The following is a 21,576-nucleotide window of genomic DNA, read 5'->3' on the forward strand; positions in this document are numbered from 1 at the left end:
TCCCAGCACATCCAAACGCTCTGACTGGTTCTTTAGGTTAGACGCCATCTCCTGCCCCCTACCTGCAGAGATGGCTACTGCTAACACTTTCTTCAAATGGACCCTTTCTTCTAAGTGATTCAGTGTTGTAAAAAGTCAAGGTTCTGGGACCAGCAGTTAGCGTAATGGCTATGTCTCTAAACTCCCATGAACTGCAGTTTGAGCCCCGGATCAAGTGGCTTAAATTCATGCCGGGTGTGTGTGTGCGTGCAAGCCCAAGATCCTGAAAGGAAAATGGAGGAGAAGGGATTGCGGCATGGCCATCCCACCTGGGGAGGGTGATTTCTTGCTTCCTGTCTCTCTGTCTCTCTGTCTCTCTCTGTCTTTATGGCTGGTGCACGTGCCCTCTAGCAAAAACCTACACACACACATACACACAAAAGTCAAGGTTCTAAGTGCTAAAAAGAATTCTTAAAGACCATGAGCACACTAACACTTAACAGACCCTTTCACCCAGAATGAATTGGAAAAAGCGTTGGGGAAAAAAAAAAATAGCTAGTTTCCAGCATTATGGGATGCTGTGTTTGCAATAGAATTTTCTATTCGCAAGTATTTCCAGTAATTTGTAAAGAGAAAGACATCAGGCAATAATTCTGAATAGGACATTGTTTGGTCACACCATTTTTAATAGTGTTTTCACACTTATTACTTGAGATCTTAAAAAATGTACAGAATAACACGTAAGAATACTACTAATAACCTGTTTTCTACTTAAAAATACCTTCCAGAGATGTCAAATTCCAGAAAAATGAACATTTCTCAAGTTAATTTTATTTTTAATTTATTTTTTACCCTTCACATTTAGCAACTTGACCAAAATATACTGGGTTCCAATAAACTAGCCAATCCAATGTTAATTTTCTATGTTCCCAGATGCCTTGGCCTCTATTATCTGCCTGAAGCCCACATATCTGTTGCTCTTTGTTCAATAAAGTTAAAGCTAAAGTTAAAAATGTTTGCTGCATTAAAAAATATGTATACTTCAAAAAGTCATTGGTGGCTTATTCAATTTTATTATTATTACTTTTTTTTTTTTTTAGAGATTTTTGCCATTGGGTGTGTGCACTTGCCAGAGAGAGACAGAGCCACTGAAAGACAAAGTGATAAATCATCCCCCCAGGGGGCAAGCCACACCTCAATCCCTTCTTCTCCTCTCCGTTTCATCCTGGGATTTTAGGCACATGTGCACACGTGCCTGGTGTGATTTTCAAGCCACCAGGTCTGGGACAGCAGTCAGTCAAGTAGGAGTCTAGTGCTATAACCATCACACCCACCTACTGGCCTCTGACTTATTCCATTAAAAAAAAACCAAAAAGCTCAAGTAAACAGTATAGTGAATAACACATAGCAAGCCATTAAAACAGGTCTCTTAGATATTGGGTGAATAAATGAATGTATAAGTGTGCTAAAAACACGATGTTGCTCATTTAGGCTTTATTGTCCTGTGCATATGCTGCAATTTTTCTTTTATTAAATTACAAAAGTGAGTGAGATATTTCTGAGAGAAAATAAAAGCATATCATAGGAGAAACTTAATGCAATATTGCCAAGTGAGAAGACCAGTTTTGATAGGGAGGCCCTTTTCTGTTCTGCCAGAGGAGTCCCAGAATGGTCTGTGGGCAATGCGGTAATAATGATGCCTACCTCATATTAGATGCAACAGAATAAACTGAAAATAGTTTATTGAAAATGTTTAGCCATGAGCACATAGAGTTGAATGAATCATGTGATATCTACTTCTGCCTCTTATTTTCAAAGAGTTGTTTCACATAGAACAAATGTGTAAAGAGGGGGGACCAGCAGACGGCATAGCAGTTACATCTCTGGACTCCCCATGGCCAACAACAGTTCAAGTCCCAGATTTGGTGGCTTAAAACTCATGCCAGGTGTCTGTGCATGCGTGCCCAAGATCCCAAAAGGAGAATGGAGGAGAAAGGATTGAGATGTGGCCATCTCCCATGGGGGATGATTTCTCACTTTTTCTCTCACTGTATCGGTCTCTATCTCTGGTGAGTACATGCACCCTAGGGCAAACATTTCTCAAAAACAAACAAACTACTGATAAAAGCAGCCAGAAGATGGCAGTGGCATGGTGGTTATGGTTGCTGGACTCCCACATGGTCGACCATGTTTCAAGTCCTGGATCTGGAGGCTTGCTTTCTCACTTTCCCTTTCTCTCTCTCGCTCTGTCCCTCTTTGATCAAAATTTAAATAAATAAATGAATAAATAAACTTAAATAAAAATAATTCTTTTAAAAAACTATTGAAAAAATAGGATTTATAGCATTGCAATAAAAGTTATGGTTGCTATATCTGAAGTTATATTTAATGAGGAAATTCAGTTGCCAAAACTTCAGCTTGCCTTCTTTACAAATATCCAGTCTGAACCATTGTTGGACATAATTGAGTTTTTAAATCATTTACCCCCATGAGATTAATTCACATTAAACCACACTATTTTGTGAAAAGTAAGAAAGTAAGCTTCCAATGTAACTGACTTGCACCAAGAAATCATTTGGATTCTGGACCACACAAGCCTGAATATGCAAGACTATTCAAGAGTTAACCCTTGGAACCTTGCTTCATTAGTACCTGTACAACCCACCAAGTCAGGGACTCATTCAAATCCAGGATGCTGTTTCTATTTCCATAATAAGGAACTGATTACCTAACTAGGCAAGAGTATAATGACAGTTCTTTAACAATTTGTTCTTGATATTTAAAAGGGCTAGCTTATCAAGCTGAGTGGTTTTAATGAATATAAATTGCAGTGATCCAAAATAGAGCTCAAACTTACTTTCTCATTTTTATTGTATTGTCAATTCCATTTCTGTTCTCATTTAGGTTTTTCTTTGTCTATTAAGGAATATTGACAAGTAATCTTCCATTCCTTGCTTATACTACAAATTAAAAATAAAATCCCCCGGAGATGAATTTTAATTGTCACATAATGTGTTTAAACTTCATAAATTCTAGATTTTAAAGCTTTTCCATTCAAATAAAAATATAACGCTTTTCCACTCAAATAAAAGCATAAATTTGTTATGAGCTATCTGATGTGAAAAGTCAGAGATCTTAGTGTTGCTGGATCTATTTTGTGCTTATAAAAATTTCCCCAGCAAGGTTAAACCTCCACTTCAGATTTGTTTCAACCTTCATTTCTACCACAAAAGGGCACAATGTACTTTTTTTCTTTTCTTTTTTTCTTTTCCATGCTATAAGTGACATGCACTCACCAGAGATGGGTGTATGAGTGTGTGTGTGTGTGTGTGTGTGTGTGTGTGTGTGAAATCACCCCTTTCTTCCAGTCTCTGCTTGGGATTTTGGGCACACATGCATACACACACCCAGTGTGTGTGTGTGTGTGTTTTTCTTTTTTTTTTTTTTTCCCAATCCACTAGGTCCTCACTCAAACGGAGGTGGCCATGTAGAATCAAACACCTAAACCTCCATATCACCTGCTGGCTCCCAACATACTGTTTTCAGATAAGCAAATACCATCCCAAAAAGAGAAAGAGAAGACAGGGGACAGTGGATACACATACTAGGACTGAAACCAAGCAAGGACCCCCTAATGTATTTCCTAGGGTTCCTAAAATATAAAGTCCATTTACATTGTAATGGCCCAGAGTAAGGAGTAAGTCTTCAGACTTCTGGTTATGATAATAACTAACATGGACCGTGAGTGAGGGCCATTTGACCTCTAAAATTCTCACTTAAAGGAAAGATAAGATTTTCCTTTCAATATGTAAGATGTTTTATAGGCTGGAAACTGCTGGTTGTGAGCTCAGAGACTCCAGGCTGAATGGCTCCAGACACCTGAAGAGAAATTTGATTATCTAAGGCCTCTCCCATCAAGAATGCCCACAAGCTGATCACGCCCTCTCGAACCAGTCACTGAACTGATCCTGCACCTGGGACCTCTGCCCCTAATTTTGCCCTTAAAAAGGCATGTAGGGAACATCTCCGGGATACCAGGTCTTTTCAGCATGAGCTGCCCACTCTCCTTGCTTTGCGCTTTGCAATAAAGCTGTCCTTTCCTTCATCACACCATGTGCCTATGGCTTGCTTTTATAGCGCTTGGGTGAGCGAACCTGATTTGAGTTCAGCAACAGGACTTGAGCAACTATAAAAGTGATTGTTTTCTTTATAGTTGAATTATCTGTCTACTTCCTAATGCTTGGAAGAGAATCATTAGCATAACAGCAGCAAAAATCTACTCTTTGTCTCAATTTCTGCCACATCGCTTTGGCATTAGAAACTGTGATGTCAAGAAGTCATTACAGGATGTGTACAATTCTAAATTAAAAAAAGAAAAAAAAAGTCCAAGGAAGGTCAGAACTTCACAGGCACATAGAAGGGGAAAATTTTCCCATCTCACATACCAAGCGCTACCTAGAGACAAATGGTGTTGTTGCCTGGACATTGCTTTCCTTGTGGTTACCCTTGCAGGGGTCAAGGAAACTGTCAGGTATAGAAGCTGATTCTCTTTTCCCATGAATGCGTCATGTTAGGTTGCCACCCCTGCTTGGTCCTTTTGGTGGCAGGGCCCCATCTGGGCACAGAAAAGCAGATCTCTCTGACAGGATATACATGAACTACAGTTGAATTAGAATTAGGACCTCTCCTGGTTTTGGCCTTTTGGATGCATGATGACTCCTCTTCCAACTTATCCTTTTTTCTTTATCTATTCATCCTTTCCTGCCTCAGATCTACAGAATAATCATGTTTTCTTGAGTCTTTCAATTCTAGTTTATACGATAAACTTCAGTCCAGCACTTTCAACCTATGTAATTAGGAAAGGATGTGTTTTCTCTTTTGCATTCATATGGATCATTTCTCCATAGGCATGTCTTTGAGAGGTTTTATTTAATCAAATCCTTCACATGAAATTAACAATACTATGTGTTAACTAAAAGCTAAGATTTTGGGCGAGCCAGTGGCATGGTGGTTAAGACAGCTGGATCCTACATGGCTGACAGCTCAGTTCAAGTCTCAGACCTGCAGCTTAAAAATCACACTGGGCATGTGAGCATACATGTCCAAAATCCTGGAGGAGAGTGGAGGAGAAGAGATTGTAATGTGTCTGTCTCTTTTGGGGGCGGTGCTTTTCCGCTGTCTGCCTTGTCTGTCTGTCTGTCTCTCTCTCTCTCTTTCTCCAGCAAGCACACATGCCCTATAGCAAAATTTTTAGAGAGAGAGAAAGAGAAAAATATTTCAAACGATATACTGCTTAAGGAAAAAAAAAAAAGAAAACCTTAGTATTTGATTGAGCTGTTCCGGGCAGGCAGTGGGGGTTCTACGGGAGGTACTCTATGGGAAGGCTCTGGGTTCACATACAGTCTACATGAACACATGTCATGCAGCCACAATTGTGCCCACGATTTGGCTGACTGCAGTGCCAGTGGGAAAAGCTATATAAAGACCTGTGGGGCATCTCTGTCAATAAATAAATAGGGTCAGTCCTGTGGCCTAATGGTTAAAGGGCGTCGGATCCCACGTTGCCGACTGTGCAGGTACAGTGCCAGACCCAGCGGCCTCAGAACCACATCAGGCACATGTGTGCACCTGCCCAAAATCCTGACAGGAGAGAGAAATGGAGGAGAAGGGATCATGGCATGACCATGCCCCACTGGAAAGGGGGCTTTCTCTCTTCTCTTTTTCTCTTCTCCCTTTGTCTCTTCGTCTCTGTTTCTCTCTGGTGAGTGCACACATGTTCTATTAACTGAAAGAAAAAGGGAGAAAAGAATATGTAAATAAACTTTAAAAACCTGTAAGATTTGGGACTCTGTCAATATTTAATAAATAAAATATTAACTTTTTATTTTTATTTTGACACTGGTGCAGAAGCAAAATGTGGGAAATAAGAGACAAGTCGACAAGTCTATGCTCTGATAACACATTTTCTTTTCATTTGGGATCACACAGGAGTGTAAATAAGCCTATTACTGGCATACCATCTCTTAAATACCTTGGTTGTAATACTCTAAATATATTAATTAAATATATGCTTGCTTATTTATTTATACATTGACTAATTTAAAATAAAATATTTGAGGCAATTATATAAAACTATAACGGCAGTGCCTAAATGTAATATTGCCTTTTATATTGAAATGTGAAACTATCAAAAGTATATTCATATGCATATTCTAAAACGATTTGCATATTTAATATATTATCCATGTGGTGTTTTCTCTATCATCACTTGAGACTTGACATCACTGTGAGTTTCTATAATTCTGAAATGCATTTTTAATTGTTTTAGTGATCATTATTTTACAATGAACAACATTAGACTTTTATCTTCCCTTTCTGATTCTTCCTCATCTTACTTGGGGGGAGGGGGAGAGTACTGAAATGTATAATAAAATACCACCTCTCCTTTATCTAGGCAGCTTTTTGGACTATATAAATTATTAATATTTTGCTGACTTAGCAGAGTCATTTTAGTCATCATTCACTGGTATTCAATATTATTTGGCTTCTCAACTACTGATTTTGAAGAAGACATCCAGCTCTTTTTCCTCTTTAGTTACCTTTCTACTCAGCTCTCAAGGTTAAGAATTTATAGTCCATAATTTTTGTTTTGTTAATGTGCTTTCCTTTTTTTTCTTTTATCTGCCTGACTAACTGGGCAGAAACTATGCCAAATTCTTGTAAATTCAAAGACTATAGTTCTAGTCAAAATGAGAAGCATGATGGGACCAGCAGTTAGCATAAGGCTATGTCACTGGACTCCCATGTAGTCGACTGCAGTTTGAGTCCTGCACTTGGTGGCTTAAACTCATGCCGGGCGCGTGTGCGTGCATGCCCAAGATCTCAGGAGAGGAGAATGGAGAAGAAGGGATTGTGGTGTGGCCATCCCCCCGGGGTGATTTCTTGCTTTCTGTCTTCCTGTCTCTCTCTGTCTTTGTGGTGAGCATACACGCCGCAAAAAAACCTCTCAAAAAAAAAAAAAAAATAGAAGCATGCTAGTATTCAGCCTTCAAATACATCAATGAAAACAATTAAATGTTTTTTACTAAATCAAATACAATGAGAAACATCGTGTTATTTTGCAAACCCTCATTTTAAAAAGTACATATCACTATGTAATATTCAGTTAATGTTCAGTATGTTTTCAGAGTAATTTAATATGAAAAGCATTGCTGGCACTCTTATTTCCTATTCCGGCTTGCCCTCCTTTATTAGTGATAATGTCATCGTGACCAAGGACCATCAAGCTTTGGTGATTTAAATCATGGATGTTCAATAACTCTGGTGAGATATTTTCTAGTTTTCATTGAAAGTTTCTTGGCATAAGTTTGTTAATCCTAAATGACCTCTGCATTATAATTCAACAAGATATTTAAAAATGGTTGCTCACTGGGACCAGCAGGTAGTGTGGTGGTTAAGGTTTTGGACTTACACATTACAAAATGCAGTTCAAGTCCTAGACCTGGCAGCTTAAAAGTCATGCCGTGTGTGTGTGTGTGTGTGTGTGTGTGTGTGTGTGTGTGCACGCATGGGCATACATGTCCAAAATTCTAGGAAGAGAATGGAAGAGAAGGGATGGTGGTGGTCATCCCCCTCGGTGGGTGATTTTTTTACTTTCCCTTTCACCGTCTTTGTCTCTCAAATAAGTGTATGCACCCTATGGCAAAAACCTTAAAAAATAAATGCCATTCATTTTGGTGTTTGTACCCGAGTTAAATGTTTTGAAATTATACAGTGAACTTGACTGTTTCATTCTCCTAGATACTCTGACTTCCTTCTACAATGACGGCAGAGAACTAACCATGCTCATCCTTTCAGGATGGCCTAACAGTAGCATAAAGGCAGAAGTGGAGTGTTCAAAAGCAGTTCTAGAGTAACCACTCCTGGTGTTCCCTGCTGCTACTGTGTGGATGCATGTGTGCATGCATGCATGTGTGTGTGTGAGAGAGAGAAGGAGAACCGAACTTCCAAAGAAATTTTAATATGGTGATTTCTCATAATGACAAGAACCCGTCTAGTAGAATAGCAGACATAATGTCTATTTTTAAAAAAATAACTCCTAATACAATAAATGCATCACGAAAGAATATACTAAACTTGTCCCTTACCCTAATCCTTCCTTGAATGATGGTTTGTGACAGCAGTTAATTAGATTAGATGTAAACTTTTAAGCAGAACTTTATATCTCCCACTTCTGCCAAGGTTATATTTTTATGCATTACTAGTCATTTTTTAAGAGTTCTTTGCCATGAGAAAGATAATTCATCATTATTATATAAGATAATATATCTGCCTGGTCTGCTTTAGCTATAGCTATGCTGAACTAGGCTGAATCTACTACACAACCTTTTAAAAAAACACATTAATTTTCGAATCAAGCATTGTCATATTATCTTTACTAAATCCCTGGCCCAGATACAAGAAAAATAAGGCATTTATTTCAATAATATGTATGTGTATGTATATATATATAAATATATATATATACACATATATATGTATATATGGATATATGTGTGTGTATATATATGCATTTATTGATTTATTTATATTTATTTATAAGTTTTTGCCATAGTGTGTGTGTGTGCACTTACCAGAGGAAGACAGAGAGAGAGAAAATGCAAAATCACTCCCCACAACCCCAGGGAGGTCAGCAATGCTACAGTCACTTCTCCATTCTCCTCTCAGGATTTTGGGCATGCACACACCCACACCCACACACACACACACACACACACACACACACACATATCCAGCATGATTTTTTTTTTTTTGAGAGGTTTTTGCTATAGGGCATGTGCGTTCACCAGACAGACAGAGAGAGACAGGGAGACAGAAAGCGAGAAATCACCCCCCACGGGGGATGGCCACACGGCAATCCCTTCTCCTCCATTCTCCTCTCGGGATCTTGGGCACGCAAGCACACGCACCCAGCGTGAGTTTTAAGCCACCGGGTCCAGGATGCGAGCCACGGTCAACTACGTGGGAGTCCAGCAGCATAGCCATTATGCTAACTGCTGGTCCAGCAGCATGATTTTTAAGCCACTGGATCCAGGACTTGAACTACCTTTGGCCACGTGGGAGTCCAGTACCTTAACCACCATGCCACCTGTTGGCATCATGACTTCTTATTTAAATGCCACCCTTAACAATTTTAAGTCTATACACTTAGTGAAGGTAAGGTCTTCAAAAAGTTTATGAAAATCAGTTATTATGAAGAAGTATGCAAAGATTTCACAGTTTTTGTGCCAAAATAAATTTGCACTTTAATTTTATTTTTCCATGAACTTTCTGAGGTCCTCTTGTATACATACAGACATTTCATTGAGAAGAGACCTTCAATAAGTAGGGAACAAATAGGACCCCTGGAATTTGCAGTACATGAATCGTCTGGTGACCTGTAAGTGATAGGGATCATAAGAGTCCTACGAGTTCACAACCAGGAAGACGTAGATGGAGGTACTACTACACCCCCAGCAATAATCAAGTGAGAGCCAGGGAATCTTGCCTCTTTTTTCTAAGTCTCCTAACTTTCTTCTTTTGCAAATCACTCACAGCCTTGGCACCATAAACTACCCTAGAAGTACAGGAGTAATCTCATCATGCCACCTATTCATTAGGTCTATCACCACATGAAGCCCAGGTCAATTAGTTTAATTCCATTGGTTAAATACGCCTCCCACCTCTCTAACTCTAGGAACTTTCAGTGAGCTGCCTGGAACTCACGGTCTATTGTTAATAAAATACCCTGTACCATGTTCTCTTCTCCAATTACTCTCTTCACTCTGTTGCTCTCTCTCATAGCTGTTGCTTTTCCTGCAGCGCTTTAGAGTTGCAGGGTAAGCCCCTGCTGGGCATCATATGCCTTCTATCACTTGATTGCAAAATAGCCTGGGCTTCTTCCTTATTCATTTGGTATTTCCAAATCATTCTGGAAAATGTCAGCTTTGAATTATTTTATGTCTGCCTTGTTGGTTGGAATCACTCATCAGTGTTTGGATTACTCCACTTCATTCCTGAATGTTTAAGCTTCTAGTGTCACCATAACTCGCCTCAACACCACTCCTTCCATAACTGTTGGTGATTGTTTTACCTAAAGAGCTGGTATGCTCTCTACCTCTGCTCAACTCCCCATTTGATCTCATGCCCTGTTCTTTCTCAAAAAATTATTCCAGCAAATCTCTCTCTTTTTAGCATCTTTAGCATCATTCGGTCTTTTTTTTCCCCATTGAACTCAATCATTTGTATTACCTTATAAGCAGCTTATTACTACCATATTAAAATATCTTTCTTGGTACCAGCAGATGGCAGAATGGCTACATCACTGGATTCCCATGTAGTCGACCGTGGTTTGAGTCCCAGACCCAGTGGCTTAAACTCACACTGAGCACGTGTGCATGTATGCCCAAGATCCCGAGAGGAGAATGGAGGGAGAAGGGATTGCAGTGTGGCCATCCCCTTTGGGGGGTGATTTCTCACTTTCTGTCTCTCTGTCTCTCTCTGTCTTCCTGGTGAGTGCATGCACCCACAAAAACCCCTCAAAAAAAAAAAAAAAAAAAAGCTTTTTTGACCCAACTTTTTCCTTCACCTTATGCCTCATTTCTCTTCTTCCTTTTATGAGAAGAGAAAAAAAAAAATCCCTCAGACAAATCACTTAGGATCCTCCTCTTCTTACTCTTTTTCTTTTTTTTTTTTTTTTAAAGTTTTGCTTTAGAGTATGTGACTCACTAGAGAAACACAAAGAGAGGGAAAGTGAGAAATCACCCCCTCCTCACCTCCCAGGGATGGCCACACCACAATCCCTTCTCCACCATTCTCTTCTTAGGATTTGGGGCATGCATGCACACATGCCCAGTATTATTTTTCAAGCCAATCAACCCAAGACTTGAACTACACAGTTGGCCATGTGGGATCCAGAGACTTAATCTCTATGCCACCTGCTGGTCCATTATTCCTCTAATTTTCTTTTTTTTCTTTTCCTTTTTTTTTTTTTTTTGAGAGAGAGATATTTTTGCTATAGGGTGCATGTAGTCACTGGACACAGAGAGAGACAGATAGTGAGAAATCACCCCCAAAGGGGGATGGTCATTCCTCAATCTGCTCTCCTCCATTTTCCTCTTGGGATTTTTGTCCTTGCATGAGTTTTAAGCAGCCAGGTCCAGGACTTGAACTAAGACCATGTGGGAGTCCAGTGTTGTAACCATTCTGCCATTTGCTGGTCTCTATCCTTCTAACTTTTAACTGTTGATCTTATGAGCCAAGGGTCTTTGGAAAAACGTTATACGTTCAGCTTAAGGTAATCAATGAAATCCCATAAAATTGCACATGATATATAAAACTCGTGGAACCAGTTTATACAAATCCTTCGGAAAAAGCTTGTTTCATGTTAAAGTAAATAACCAATCAGATGGCTTTCCAGGAGGACCACCAGTGACTTCAACTTAATAAAACTGATGGTTCATTTCAACTCTCATCTTATTATCAGTTTTTGTTCGTTGAGCTCTCTCTCCTCCCTTCTCGATTGGACTTCCAGGACACCACAGTTTCCTTATTTCCTTCCTCCTTCTCTGATCTCTTTTAATTTACTTTGCCCTTTCTCCTCATTTTTCCGTTCTCAAAAGGTAGAATAACCCAGTGTTCAGTCTGTAAATCTCTTTCTTGTCTACATTCATTTTCAGGCTGTAAAGAATATCTAGGCCAAATGGACAGGGAGAATGATAAGACATGTTTTTATAAAATATTTTGAAATTAGGGCCAGCAGATGACATAGTGGTAACATCGCTGAACTCCCATATGGTCAACCACAGTTTGAGTCCTAGACCTGGTGGTTTGAAACTCACACCAGGTGAGTATGCATGTGTGCCCAAGATCCAAAGAGGAGAATGGAGGAGAAGAGATTGTGGTGTCTCCATCTGGCCTTGGAGGTGATTTCTCACTTTTCCTTTCACTGTTTCTATCTCTCTGTCTCTTTCTCTGGCAAGCACATATGCCCTGATGCAAAAACCTCTATCAAAAAAAGATACACACACACATAGTGAAAGTATATTTTACAAGTTTTTTTATGCTATTTTGTCCTCCATAATTACTATTCCAGTTTCCATGTTCCAGAAGCCTAGAGCTTCATGCTATTCATTATTCTCTCCAAGGCATGCCACCAGACTTACCATCTTTAACACTGCTTAGATTTTTCTTCTTTTGTACGCCCTTTATCCTCCAAAATATATACCTTGATTTACTGGGAAAGACTTCTATTTTAAACTTTGTTTATCTATTTTACCCATGAACAAGAGAAACAGAAAGAGACAGACAGGAGAGATACAATATCCCCAACAGGGTCTTGATGCTGCAATCCACCCCTAGCTGCAGCCAGTCCCAGATCATAGGCACGTGTATATGCAGCGTACCCAGGGAAATTATAGATATAAACCTACAGTTCTCTCTCATGGGTCAGTCTTGCAGAGCACATTTTTTTGCTGTGCCAGTGTCCTACGTCTGGAAGAGATTTTTGGTATATCACTTCTGCTTCAAACACTTGAGAAAATTAAGGAGCAAAAAGTTCAGTCTATCAGCCAGCCACAATGCATTTCTAATCTCTTCATTCCCCATTCAGTTATTTCTCTGCACTATGAGGAGTGACTCTCAGGTCACTGTACTCTTAGTTGATGGATAACTTAGTTAATACATGAACACATATTAGGAAGAGCTTGAATGTTTGAATTTGGATTGATGTATTTGCATTATCCCTAGAAAATAAGCAGAGGGTGAATCAACTATAAGATCTGACTAACTTGTTTTCATTAACTTGGAAAGATTGTGAGGAGATCTATTTTAGGTAAGCTATACTTAAGGTAACGCCAACATTTGTGTGGCTATAAGTTCTACCATGCTTATACTAGTGATTCAACCTATTAGAACTTCCCTTTATATTATGTTGCTATAGAGTCCACCATGGTTAGACCAGAGATTCCACCCACAAAAGACACTGCTTTATATTAGATGCTGATGATAATATATATGGTAATATCATTGACTGGACTAATATACAATGGATTCATGCTGGGAACATCTTTTTGTATGTAAATATGTAAAGTGATAGAATATAAAAAAATAAGAAAGTGAAAGAGAAAAAAAGAACTTTGTAAATAAAATAAAATAATACATTTTAAAAATTTTCTTAATAGTTTATTCTCTTAAGAGTTCTGAGACTAGGCATCCGAAATCACTCTAACTGGGCCAATATCAATGGTCACCAGAGCCACTTCCTCCAGATGCTACAGGGGATTAGCCATTTCTTGCCTCTCCTTCTGGCAGCTCCTGACATTCCTTGGCTTACATCACTCTGATCTCTGCCTCCAATATCACATCAGCTTGACCTCTGCATGTGCGGATCAGTAAAATCTCCCTGGGTTTCTCTCAGAGGATTACATTCAGGGTCCACCTGGACATTTGAAACTCCTCCCATCTCAAGATCATTAATTCAATCATACCAACACAATCTTTTAATTTTTCTGTCATATAAGGTAATAATTAGATTTTAGTTACTAAGTTGTTGATATATTTTGGAGAGCTATTATTTGACTTCCTATATCCCCCCAATATTTTACTACAAATGCCAGTAAATATCTATAAATATTATAACTGAAATGAAAACCAAAAAAATTAAAGTATTACATTATCAACATTATCATAGGGTAATTTATTTCAATTTTAGATTTTTACATCTCAATGATTCACCTCACGTATTTTATTTTGTCTCTATAAAATACAGATTATAATTCCTTATCAATAAAAATGGGTAAAATCTGGAAATCTCAAGTATATGTTTGCTGTTACTCTATTTTGTATGTATGGTTTCTTTTTTATATAAGCATTAGAAGTATGATTCTAAAGCTTTAATGAAAATGGACAAATACTATTACTTTGTTTCAACTCCATCGTCCTGTATGAAAAATAATTTGCACAGTATTTTCAATTCCGTTATTACAATTTTTGCCACAAGAATGAGGTGTCAGATTTTTATTGTCTGATATATATTGGGAATTAGAATTGCATGCCCTACCACTCTGACCTTTATCCATATTCTGCATTTTGATTGGCTAACCTTTCTACTTCTTCCTATTTATAGCTTCACTAAAGTAAGAGGAACAGGTGAAATGTCCAACCAGTAAATATACGGAGTCTCAGAAGGTCAAGTTGACAGAGGAGATGGCTATGTTTTACATAAGCTATGTAACATTCCAATGCCAGAACCTCATTCTCATGTAAAAATTTAAATAAGAATGCCAAATAACTTAACTGAATCCATTCTTTAAAGAAGAATAAAAGAAACATGGCAAATTTAACCCATTCCACATGCGGTTGCAATTTCCGAGCCTTCCATGGAAATATCCTTGAAAGATTACTCAGGTCACAAAGCCAGTTTTCATTATCACTAAAGTGATGCATACATACATTTGTATCTTAAGCCCTGTATAAGGAAAGCTATTTCAGATCTGTCATCTTTCTCTGTTGATACAAAATCACAGATTGATTATGACTTTCTCCAGCTCTTTTCTGACAGTGTGTGCTGATGGACTCTTGGCAAAACTATAGTTCATGACTAGTAAAGATTTTAAAATTTTGCTCCAAATACCTTAGTCATCATCAGACTTTCCACACACTTCCTCTTAACCTTAATATTCCTTGTACAAATACAGATTCATCTACAGTAATACAGATCTGTTACCCTTTGTGACATGATGATTCTTAGTATATCTATGATTAGAATAAGAGTGCTGAAAATGATAGAACAAACTCTCTTTTAAAAATTAGACATGAGTCAAATACGGAATTAAAAATAAATCTAAATTCTGCAAGTTTTTGAAACACAGTAATTAAGGTTATCATCTAACATGCATATAATTTTTTAACAAATAAAATAATCTTACATCCAACAAATACATGCTAGGACATCTGGGGGAAGGGGAATCGCGGTACTATCAGACCCTGTTCTAGTTCTCTCTCTCCTTTGTGCTCTTTTTCATGAAAGAAATAAAATACATTTAAAGAAAAAGAAATTTCAGACTTTTTTGCATTATCAATAACTTCATCAATTACATTTTAAAAGACTACAGAACAAAAAAAGATAGAGAAATTGAATGAAGAAAATAGTTATTTGAATTGGGTGAATAAAATACTTTAGAGGCCTGTATGTATGAGGAGTCTTCAGAAAATTCATGAAAATTGTATAATTAAAAACTTTGCATAAATTTGAATATTTTTTGCAACCCAAGTAAAATTATTTCATTTTATTTTTTCACAAAATTATGGAAGTCCCCCTTGCAAAATCTATTTGCAGATTTTGAATTTTCTAGGTTCTTAGGATACAACAAGGACATATCAAGATAGGTAATACAAGAATAAATATGAGCCTTCAGTTGCCCAGTGAATTGAAGAAGGTCTTTTGTTTTGCGTTGTTGTTGTTGTTGTTGATTAATTTGCTATAGGGCATGTACACCAGAGACATCACCCCAAGGGGTGATGGCCATGCCATAATACCTTCTCCTCCATTCTCTTAGAATTCTGGACTCAAGCTCACATACACCTAGATTGTTTTCAAGCCACTAAGTCCAGGACTCAACTGTGTTGTTGGCCTTGTGGAATCCAGCTGCCTTAACCACCACACCACCAATTGGCCCTGGGAAAGGTATTTTGTAGTCCACATTTCCAACTACCTACAGGGAATAAAGCCTATTTTTTAAGTCAATATTCTATATTTTTAAGTAAGGAATAATATACTAATCTATACCCCAAACTCTGGTACTTAACAATTATTTAAAGAGTCAAAACATTCAGCAAATAGTATTAAGTATAAAATTAGAAAATTCATAATATAATTTAAATCTATGAGGTAGAAGTACAAATGTAGTAAAAGCTAGATAAAAGAAAATAGGATAGAAAAATAAGGAAAAAAACAGGTATGAGCTTAGTATCTACAGCTACATGCCCGAAAGCACTCTACTGCTGTTTGGTGGAGCTAAAAATTTAGCCCAGTGCTTCATAAGAGCGAAAGAAAGAGGGGACCATAAAAAGCTGCTAGAGTTGAGGTGTCAACAAAAACAAAAACAGACTAGCTGGTCAGAATTAGAATCCCTATTCTGGGAATGAGACTTAGAGGTGGTTCCAAGTGTAGGTTCCCTTAGGCAAATGATGTCGCCAGCAACTACAGGAATACCTGCCTCAGTTTTTTTTAGGACGTGCTCTATAATAACCTGTTCATAAGTGCTTGGAACTAACCACCTTATTTTGACCTTTAGAATCATTTTTATTTTTTCAGGTCTTTTTGCCAGAAGGCACATGAGTTTGCTAGAGAGAGACAGAAACAGAGAGAGGAAAAGTGAGAAATCACCTCCCGGGAGGATGGCCATGCCACAACCCTTCTCCTTCAGGGATTTTGGGCATGTACACACACATACACACATACCTGGTGTGACTCTCAAGTAACTGGTTCCAAGATTCAAACTGCAGGTGGCCATGTGAGAATCTAGCACCCTAACCACCATGCTACTTCTGGGCCCTATAATCACTTTTAAGATAAGTAATTACTACTATAACAAAATTACATGAGGCACAGATTTTGTTTTTTTTTACTAACTTTTCAAAGTTTGCATAATTAGAAATTAACAGAGACAAGATTCAAAACCAAGTATGTCTAACTCTAATCTTCTATTCTTTTTGAAAAAAAATTATTTACTTAATTTTATTCATTATTATTGTTTTATTTTGACCAGAGAGAGACAGAGAGAGAGAAGGGGAAAGTAACGAAGCAAGTCACCAGGTCCAGGACTTGAACCTCAATTGGCTATGTGGAAGTCTAGCACCTTAACCACCACACCATCTGTTGGCCCCCAATCTTCTTTGCTTAACTAGTATCTGTCTGCCTAATGAATACTGAATTTGATTTTATGTAACTATTTATTACAAATATATCAGAATACAGGCCAATAGGTGGTGTAGTAGTTATGCTAGACTCCCAGATGGTCAACTATAGTTTGAAGCCTGGACCTGGCAGCTTTAAAGTCATGCTAGGCACATATGTATGCGTGTCCAAAATCCCAGGAGTATAATGGAGGAGAAGGGACTGTAGCACGGCCATCCTCCCTGCTGGGTGATCTCTCACTGTTTGTCTTACTGTCTTTGTCTCTTTCTACTGAGCACACACACACTACGACAAAAACCTTAAAAAAAAAAAAAGATTTCACGCCAAAATACAATGTAGAAGGTATGCTGGGATATTGGAGAACAGGAAAGAATACAAAAGGATGATGTCTAGAATAATTTATTGCTCGTTTCATTCTGTTTTGCTTATTCTAATCTAAAGGAATGCATCTCTGTAAATATAATCATTTTATTTTGTGGTGGGTTCTTTCACTTCAAACAGGTGGTACCGATTAAGAGGTAAAATGTCCTAACAAATATATGAATAAAGCTGATCTACGCTGTCAGTTAAAATCAGAGCCATGTGCTAGGCTGTTAGCTGACATCACTCACAAATGCTGACAAAACCATCCAGGATAAAGTCAGACAATAAGGCCAACCATCCTCAAGGCAGGATGGCCATCAAGTGCCTAGAAGGCAAGCGTTTTCCCAGTCTCAGTGTGGTTTCCACTTCACCTGCTTTTGTTTTCCATTTTTACTGTTTTCTATATATGAGCAGTTTTTGCCTCCTGCCTGCCCCATTTAAAATGTCCTATTTTTGACCCAATGACCAAGCTCCAGGCCAGTTCTCTTCCCATATTTCACCGTATCACTTGCCTACCTGACACTTCTCTGAACCAGCCCTAATGAGAAACAGGTTCTACCTTTTCCTAGAAAACAGATTTGTCTATAATCCAGCTAGTGACTAACAGTAGAAATTCCCCTACGTTGAACAGCACTTATGATGTGTTCCTCTAAAAAAAACCCTAATAAAGTTCCAAATGAACCATTTAAATTGAGCCAATACATTCACGGGAGACAAACGGTTTCACTTTGAAGTTTGCTTTGACTTAATGAGCATAAATCTAAATTTAGACAATTCTTACAAACATTGAACCAAGTTTATTTTTACACCTAGAAGAGTCTTTTTAAGGAATAAACACAATTAATTATTATGCTGGGAATGGGATGGACAAATACAGGCAATACACTTTCATATATACATATTACAGCAGATTATTGTTTTAAATTCACATCCTGGATCAAATTTCAATAACTGCGTCTAACCAAGATCTGTCTTTGGTGCACTCTCTCTTTCTATTGTGGACATCCCTTCTCATTTTCGAAGCTAATAGTAGACATTCTTTATGCTTGTTTAATGTTTTCTATTGCTCCAAACATTTTTTTATCATTTATCTGTTACAACTTGGTCATTCTTGTTTCCATTTCATGAGAACCATTAATATGTAAAATGACAATGGAAGATAAAATCACAAGTTGTTTTTAAGAGATAGCTGAATAATTTATTATACGTCTTATGTGCACTTTCAGAAGACACCAAATTGGTTATTAGGCATTTCAAATGTTTGTATTTTTTTAAAGTAGATGTAAGTAAAGGAGATGTATTTGGTTAGAGAGGCCTCTACATAACTTTCATATCATTTAAGTTCTTTATAAACATAAAACTTCATCTTCTCAAGGTAGATACCTTGAGATACACATTAGCTGTGAAGTCTTTCAAGTTATTTTTTTTAGTGTAAAACCAGGATTAAAAATATTAATAAAATGGGGACTAGCAGTTAGCGTAATGGCTATGTTGCTGGACTCCCATGTAGTCCACCACGGTTTGAGTCCCAGACCTTGGAGCTTAAAATTCACGCCAGGCACGTGTGCGTGCATGCCCAAGATCCCGAGAGGAGAATGGAGGAGAAGGGGTTGTGGCGTGGCCATCTCCCCTGGGGGGTGATTTCTCTCTTTCTGTTTCTGTCTCTCTCTGTCTATCTGGTGAACACATGCACCCTATAGCAAAAACCTCTCCCCCCACAAAAAAATAATAAAATGTATTCTTTTCATACTCACTGAGAAAAATGTTTATTATAAATTAACACAGAAATAATCATATTAGATGATTTAATATTTATAGGCATATAAATCAAAAGCTACATTTTCTTCAAAGGTAACTACATAAACTCATAATGTGCTTTTATTTTGATTTTTTAAACTATTAAATTGTATTCATCATCATCATTATTATTATTATTTTAATTTGCTGTGGGGCACATGCACTCACCAGAGAAAGACAGAGAGAAAGAGGAAAAATGAGAAAGAAAGCTGCCAGGTCTGGGGCTTGAAAAGCAATCGACCATGTGAGAGTCCAGCGTCCCAACCACCATACCAATGGGTGGCCCTAATGTGCTTTTAGAAATAGACTGGTCTTTAGACACGCAAAGCATAAAGTTATGAACCTTAGACCTCTTTGGAGATTCAAACAATAAAATGCATTATCCTAGCATCTTTAAGCACCATAAAATAAGGCGATAATCTATTTCTAACTTTATTCTTATTCCATGTAAGGTCAATATGAGTCAGTGAGCTGGTCAAGTATGCAATTTTTAATTTCTGTGCTTTGAATACTCAATCAACAAATACCTACAGTGCACCGCTGCTAATGTAATCTCATAAATGTATTACAAGACAATTGCCCTCAAGCAAGCTAAGAGGGACACAACTAGTAGACTTAAATAAGTCTTATCATTTAATTAAATTTCATTTTAATAATGGTCACAAGGGAGCGTATAGCTATATCAAATTAACAAACTTCATGGAGCCGTCCCTGTAGCATAACACTTAAGTAATATACATAGGGAGCCAGATCCCACATGGCCAACCATGGTTCAAATCCCAATCTCAGTGGCTCGAAAAATGCTTGAATGTATGTGCACATGTGTCCAAATGCTGAAATGGAGAAAAAGAGGATTACAATGTGGCCAAATTCTGTTAGGGTGTGCGTGCTCTCTCTCTCTGTCTCTCCCCATCTGTCTTTCTCTCTCTCTCCTTAGTGAGCTCATATGCCCTCCGGCAATATTTAAAAATAAGTTAATAAATTTCACGAAAAGTGTGAAATAGTGGGTAGAAAAACTACCTGAAAAAGTGATTTGAAGGCGGAAGGGCTTTCAGATAGAAAAAAACAGGAGAAAGGTTAAGGGGAGGCACTTGGAGGAGCAAATGCTTTTGCACAGGGGATGAAAATGGGAAGAGTGGGAAGTGTCTTCTATGTGAATGGAAAGAAACTGCTGTAGACCAGGGCAGATCTGAAGGCTTTGAATTCCAGGCTCAACACAAGACTTCATTCTGCAGGTCAAATATACAACGTGAAGGATTCTGAGCATACACACATAAAGGGTATCTAAGACTAATTTACTTAAGACAGAGAAAAGGGTGTAAACGAGGAGATAAATCATGAAGCTATTTTTCACTGAGGGAAATCAAATTATTTTTCAAATGTTAGGATTAGCCAAAAATAATGATAAACTTTATTTAGAAGAGAGTACAATGTAGACTTGTTTGTTCTAAAAGATGATGTACAAGATTTAAACATACATATATGCACACACATGTACACACAGTATCTACCTTTCTATCCATCCTCTACAGAGAGAGTGTGTGCAAGGCACACATCCAAATAGAAATGGCTTATAGCAAAATAGCTTATAGTGAATGCCATCATGGAGACAGTTCTGTGAAAAAGAGGCCAAGCTGGAGTTACAAATTAGCTTTCACTCTGTCTTTCCTACATTGCTGTCAAATTATTTTTTCCCTGCTACCTCATTTGTGAATAATGGTAGAAGAAGATCAAATAATCTGTTTATAACGAACATGTCACCAGGTGTAAAACATCCCTTAACCTACTCTACATTTAGTATATTCAGGTTGTATGCAAATAAAACAAAGCAATTTTATTTTGTCCCGTAAGATCAAAGTATATTTTCCTCAGAAATAAGAGATTCTATCATTTGACAACACTATTATTAAAGCTGATACGTTAGAGTTTCTGTCTCACATATTTGACTAGGTCAGGGGAGTGAACTATAGTTTACAACTTGAAAATCTACACTGGAAATTGCACTTAAATCAGATTCTTTAATCCCAAATGATATCGATGAGAACTCGCATGACTAAGTTTCAGCAATAAATTTTAAAACAGAAATTGTGATTATGAAAGAGTTGTTAAGAAAATCAGATGTTTTAAGAAAATGTTCTGGGACCAGCAGTTGGCGTAATGACTTTGTCGCTGGACTCCCATGTAGTCGACCGCGGTTCGCGTCCCGGACCCGGTGCTTAAAACTCACACCGGGCATGTGTGCGTTTTTGCCCTAGATCACAAGAGGAGAACAAAGGAGAAGGGATTGCAGCATGACCATCCCCCCTGGGGGGTGATTTCTCACTTTCTGTCTCTCTGTCTGTCTCTGTCTGGTGAGTGCACACGCCCTATAGCAAAAATCTCTAAAAAAAAAATAGAAAACGTTCTTACAGGGACTGCTCTGATTCGATACAATGGATTTTTGTCAATTCTTCTATAAAACATAGTTAGAATTTATTGGG

The sequence above is a fragment of the Tupaia chinensis genome, unplaced genomic scaffold (genome assembly GCF_000334495.1).
Source record: "Tupaia chinensis unplaced genomic scaffold, TupChi_1.0 Scaffold148134_1, whole genome shotgun sequence".
NCBI lineage: Eukaryota > Metazoa > Chordata > Mammalia > Scandentia > Tupaiidae > Tupaia > Tupaia belangeri.